This window comes from Microcebus murinus, chromosome 2, assembly GCF_040939455.1.
Source record: "Microcebus murinus isolate Inina chromosome 2, M.murinus_Inina_mat1.0, whole genome shotgun sequence".
Taxonomy (NCBI): Eukaryota; Metazoa; Chordata; class Mammalia; order Primates; family Cheirogaleidae; genus Microcebus; species Microcebus murinus.
Window position 1 is genome coordinate 13,891,600 of NC_134105.1, and position 6,000 is coordinate 13,897,599.

Consider the following 6,000-nt stretch of genomic DNA (forward strand, 5'->3'; position numbering starts at 1 on the left):
GAACAGCCAGCGTATGGGGAGGAAGAGGTCTTACTCACTGCCAAGTGCTTGCGCAGGTGAGAGACAATCAGCATTTCAGCCTCCTTGTGTCCAGCCCCAATCAGCTCCCAAGGCCTCTGGCTACTGGCTCTACACTCTATCCCTGTCCTGGGGGGCTTTTCCGGGAAGGCCAAGTGTCTGCTAAATTGGGTGGCAGCTTGGGACTAAAGCCAGAACCTTGAGAGATCAGGAGGTTGATGCCTAGTTCCAGTCCCTAGTTCCCTAAGTGACCTCAGCTTTTACTGCTCTAAAATAGGGGTATCCACGCTCCCTGGGGTTGCGTGAAGAGCACAGTGCCAGGCACACAGTAGATGCTCATTTTGCCCCTCCGTCTTCCCGCCTGTGACCCAGGGGCTTTGAATTAGATGGTTCCTAATCCCCTTCTAACACAAGCACTCTGTGGTTGCAAGAAGGTGCAGCAGCCAGGCCCAGCTCCTTTCCTGGGCCCCAGATCCTTAATGTGACCACCACTGGGTGGCCCTGCCCCTGGCCACCTCCCAAGCATCGCCCGCTGTGCCCCGCACGAGCTCACTCCCGCAGGCACCGTGCTTTGTGCGTCTCTCGCATGCTGCCCCCTCTGCCGGGACTCTCTTCCCGGTCCCACTCACCCTGCAGGCCACGGCTTCAATGTCATGTCCTCAGGGAGCCTTTTCTGATCCCCAGGCCATGTTCCCCTATCTACTCCCACAGCACCCCGTGTGTCTCCCTGGCAACAGTAATTGTGCTTGTAATTTCCTGCTCCGCCCGCCATCCATCAGAGTGTGGAGGAGAGACCTGCCGGTCCCATCAGCACTGACCACAGCCCCACTGCCTCGAAGACTTGTTTGGTGAATGAATGAATGAATGAATGAAGCGCACTGGCTATGGCAGGGGCGTATGCCTGGACAACGGAAGAGAAAAAAATTGAGCAGAAGCACAAAAAGTTGTAAACATTTGCTCATGGCTCCTCCCTCGCCACAGATGTCAAAGTGTGGACTTTGGCCAAGCTGGTTATGTCTCAGCTAATGCCCCAAACGCTCTGCTGAGCCCATCTCTGTGGTTCTCTCGCTCCTCAAATCCTGCTTCTCCCCTGGCAGGGCCTGGTTTCTCCAGTTCTGTCTGGGAAACTGTATTTATTCTTTAACAAAAGGTAACAACATCCTTGTGCACCAAAAAAATGTAGCAATGCAAACGAGCAGCCCAGTTACCAGTTCAGGCGCTGGCTGCCCCGGTAAGGTTCCCACTGTGCTCTGGGAACTCCATCCTGCCTGGCTGGGAGACTCCACAGTGGCCTGGGGCATGTGGCTAGCCTCCTATCTTCAAACAATGACACTTTCCCTCACATTCTTAATAGTTTCCGCAGTGTTTCTACATCCATTGTAGAAACATCCTGAGAAGCAAGAGCAAATCTGTCCCACTTGGTAGCCAAGGGGGCACAGAGAGGGAGAATGGCTGGCCCAACAGCAAGTTGGTGGTACCTCCAGGATTCAAGCCTAGTCCCTGGACCCTGTCTTCAGCTCAACCACTCTGCAGTAAAGATGATTCCCAGTCCTCAGCCAAGGCCCAAACTCAGCCCCCAGCTTGGAATGTGAAGGAACATTCTCAAGGAACCACACAGCAGACTGGGAATGCTGGGCTGGGCCTCCTTCTCCCAACCTGCCTGCCTGGTTAGCCCTGCAAACGTCCAGGAGGTTTGTGCCTGCTCTGGCACTATCTTGCTCCGTGACCCTGGGCAACCTCCTTCACCTCTCTGTGCCTCCTGCTGGCTGGTTTGAGGACAAGTGGAGGCAGCAGATATAAAAAGCCTCCTCATAACCCTCACCCCACAGCCTGTGGGGTGGGGGTGGGGGTGGGGGTACAGAGTGAAGGGGGGTTGGGGAGGGTCCACTTGAGGCCCTTAAGAACAGTGCTGACTCCCTGCCAAGGGGTTAGAGACCTGGGTGGGGAGCTGGGGACCATCAGGAGAGTCAGGAGGACAACAGGAAACACACAACAGGCTCTCCAAAGAGCCCCGTTAGGAACCTGGGGTTAGGGGAGACTTGGCCACACTGGGAGGGAACGCTGCATTTGTTTGAAACCCAGGGAGCAGGAGATCCAGGGAATAAAACACCTTATCAGTCCCGAATCGCCACCCCCTCAGGAATGACAGCACAGGAACCAGTGTTTAGGGGAAACCAAAATGATAGGCGCCAAGGAGGCCTGACGTCATTCTCTACCCCACCCATACGCGGTGGGTCCATGATCACAGCGATCACAGCGCGCTTCCCCTGCCTGCCTTAAGCCTTCAGTCTCTGGCCCCAGCAACTTCCGTGCCCACTTTCTCTCCTCTCTCCTTGCTCTCATACCCAGGTACCAGGCCGGCCCCATTCTGGGCTTCTGAGCATTCCCTGTGCTCTCACAGCTCTGGTCCTCTGTCCCCTTACCTGGGACATTCCTTCCAGTTCAGTGCTGCCTGTTCAATGAAGCTTTCTCTCATGTCTCAGCCAGAAGGGAGCCCTTGCCCGGCACCATCTCTCTGCCCCTCCTAAAGGCATGCCACCTGGCCTGAGGAGCTCCACAGACAAGAATGGCCCAGGGAAAGCTCCCTTAACACAGTGTTTACCTTTATTGTGCTTCCTCCCTTGCACAGGGTTTGGCGTATAGTAAGTGTTCAATACATTTTTACTGAATGACAGACAAATGATTCCCTAAGTACACTGTCCCCCTCTTCTCCCCACAATATTATAAACTTTAATCCTTCTTCCAGACTAGGTTACATGTTAGGTAGAGCTGCTCAACTTGAGCTCAAGGTTGTTAAAGAAAGGAAACTAAGCTGTGTTCAAGCAAAGCACTCTCACTTGGTTATCTCACTCCTGGAAGATAAGACCTATCATCTCATCTCACAGATGAGGAAACTGAAACTAGGGCTGATGCTGCAACCCGACCAAAGTCCCTGTGGGGAAGTGGAGGAGCTGGGACTTGAACCCCAATCTGTCTGATGCCAAAGCCTGGGGTCTTCCTGATGGGCCAGGAGGCTGCTCAGGTTATAAGGCTCCATAAAGTGTCACCAAGGCAGTGTGGGGACCTCTCTTTTTGGTGGTTTTAAAGAGGAAAATGTTCTCTTTCTGAATAAGTTAGGTCAGGTTGGGCTTAGAGGCAGGGTGCATGATATAACCTCCAAGTCTTATCTCCTTTTATTGCCGATATGCTGAGACTTTAAGTCAAATGCTGGTCCACAGGTGGTGTTCTCCCTGCCACTGAAGCTGTCCAGGCAGGGTGTTCCAGGAGAGATCCCTCACCAAGGAGGTAGGTTGAGTCCAAGATGGTCTCTAAGCACCTTCGGGTGGAGAATTACATCATAACTCCACTCCTGCTCTCTCCAGAGAGGCAAGAGGTGGGGCATAAGGGAGGAAGATACTAGCGGGATGAGAAGAGAGGGGACATGGAGGGGAGAGAACAGGAGGTTGTGAGAAGAATCCAGCTCTGGCCAGAGCAGGGTTTGGTCCTGAGGAGTCACCAGGGGACTCTTCAGCTTATAGGAAGTCTGTCCTGCCCCCACTGGTCCCCCCACACTTGGCAGTGGCATCACAGAGACATGGACGTGGCTGCATTCCTGGGACTGGCCGCCACGATCACGGCACATGCCCTCCTCAGGACCAACAAGGTGACTTGCACCCACTTCACAGGGCACAGAACAGGACTGGGGGGAGACTGCGCAGGGGGGAGGCAGTTGGGGAAAGAAGCCAAAGAGAAGTAGGTGGCCTTCATCTTGCGATGAGGAGGCAATCACCAGCCCCCAGAGGGGGAAATGAAGAGCCTTGGCTCTTGGGCTCCAGAGACAACACCCCTCCCGACAGCCCTCAAGAAGCCCAGCCTGGATCAAATGGATTTCTCTTTGGGGGCTTCAGAGACCGGCATGAAATCCCCCTCCCCTTCTCCCCTTCTCTCTGGTGCCATCTCAGTCAGCACTTGGCCTCAACAAACTCCTCCTCGGAGGAGCCATTACTAGGAGATGCTGGAGAGACAGGATCACTGGGCGCAGGGCCCCCAAGTGTTCCCTGGTCTCTGACAGTCTTGGACCTGGCTGCTCAGCCACCACCTCTACCCCTTAGGCCACAGGAGATCAGGAGTCCTAGAGAGCCCCAACGCAGCCCTCGGGATGGGCTGATCGCGGCCACCCGGGGTTTCCCAGGTGGAGCACCAGACTGACCTCCGTGTCCCGGGACACTCAGGTCTAGCTGGAACAAGACGGATCAGGGTCACCGCCGCCTGAGAACCCGACCCAGCCTGGCTGCCCAGGGTCTCCAAGTCAAGCCGAGTCCAGGGACCTCTGGACACCCCAAATGTCCTCAAACTAAACTGGCCACACCGAGCCCCTCACATCCAGCCCCGGCCAGCTGCCCACAGCCAAGCTCCGCGCGGTCGGGCCGCCCCCGACGGAACCGTGCGCAGCGCCGCGGGGAGAGCCGAGCCCTGCCCAGGCGCCCCCAGACTCCACGCCTTGCGAGAGCCGGGCGGGGGCCGCCGCTGCAGCCAGCGCCCAGCCCCCCGCGAGTTGGGCCGACCCGGGACACCCGCGGCGCCGCCGCTGGGGACCGTCGAGGCTGGACCAGACCGCCGGGCCGGGCGCGGCACTCACCGTAGCTCGCGTGCTCCGCTCCGGCCCCGCGCTGCTCCCCGCGCCCCGCGCCCTGCAGGCGGCTCCCGGCTCGGGCTCCGCTCCGCTCCGCGCTGCTCGGACGGCGCGGCTGGCTGGCCCCGGCGGCGCGCTTGGCTCCCCGCGGGCGAGCGCGCGGCTCGGGCGCCGAGTCCCTGGGGGCGGGCCCGCCGCAGGGCCAATGGCAGGGCGCGGAGGCCCGGGCAGGGGCGGCGCAGCCAATCGCGCCCGGAGGCCCGACTGCCCCCGCCCCCGCGGGCTCCTTAACCCTTGGCGCGCCGGGCGCTGGAGGCCGGGGCTGCGTGGGGTCCCGGAGGGCTGGCGCGGCCTGAGCCTTCCGCTCGGGGTGCGCGCCCCACACCTCGCGGGGACCGGCTGCGGGGCAGGCGGAGCCGGAGTGGCTCAGCTGTGTCCAGTGCGGGGCGCTGGGAGCCCCAGCGACCTTTGTCTCCAGCCTGGCGCCTGCACTGGAGTGTGACCCAGGGCGCTGCAGCTGCGTGCGTGTTTGTGTGTGTGAGAGAGAGACAGGCAGAGAGAGAGAGGAGGGAGGAGAGGAGACATAAACGGGGGTGGGGTGAATTCCGCATGCCTGTGTGTTTATGTGTGAAAGAAAAACAGACTGACTATATTTGAGGTTTGTTACTGCGTGTGTGTGTGTGTGTGTGTGTGTGTGAGTGAGTGAGAGAGAGAGAGAGAGGGGGTGGGGGAGAGAGAGATGCCAGGCGAGGGAAGGAGGTGGGAGGGAAGCAGAAGGAGCCATGGCTCTCCATGGCTCTCCTGGCGTTTGCATGTCCAGGAGAGAAACTCGCGGTACATGTATGTTGCCTTAGTGCGAGTGAAGAAGGAAGGAACAGAAAACGGCGTGTGTCAGTATATTTGTATGATGTATGGACTGTACATTTGGGTCCTGTTGTGCATGTGCGTGCATGTTGGTGTGGTAAATAGAGACTTTGTGTTCCTGTTGTAAACAAGTAGAGAACAAATCCCTGTGGTTTTGTGGTGTAGTTTGTGCATGTGTGCACACAGGAGAGCTATGATTTGGTACAACTTTGTATGTAACTCAATTTTCCTTTATTTTTATTGTGAGAAGAGGTGTTCCGTTTCCTTGTTTGTTTTTGTTGAGACAGTCTCACTCTGCTGCCCTGGGTAGAGTGTAGCAGGGTCATTGTAGTTCACTGCACCTCCAACTCCTGAGCTCTAAGCGATCCTTCTGCCTCAGCCTCCCAAGTAGCTGGGACTACAGGTGTGAGCAGCAACGCCCAGCTGGGTTTTTTAAATTTCTTTTTGGTAGAGACGAGGTCTCACTCTTGCTCACACTAGTGTCACTGTTGCTCAGGTTGGTCTCC

The 6,000-nt window shown here is 57.4% G+C and overlaps 1 protein-coding gene across 1 annotated transcript in view; it reads right to left on the reverse strand.

Annotated features, from left to right (window-relative positions):
- ECE1 (endothelin converting enzyme 1) overlaps positions 1 to 4,768 on the reverse strand; it is a 107,117-nt gene extending 102,349 nt beyond the window's left edge. Inside the window, exon 1 of the mRNA XM_012768713.3 lies at positions 4,637 to 4,768. The gene's annotated coding sequence lies outside the window, so the exon portion shown is untranslated. The remainder of the gene's footprint in view (positions 1 to 4,636) is intronic.
- Between the last annotated feature and the right edge of the window lie 1,232 nt (positions 4,769 to 6,000).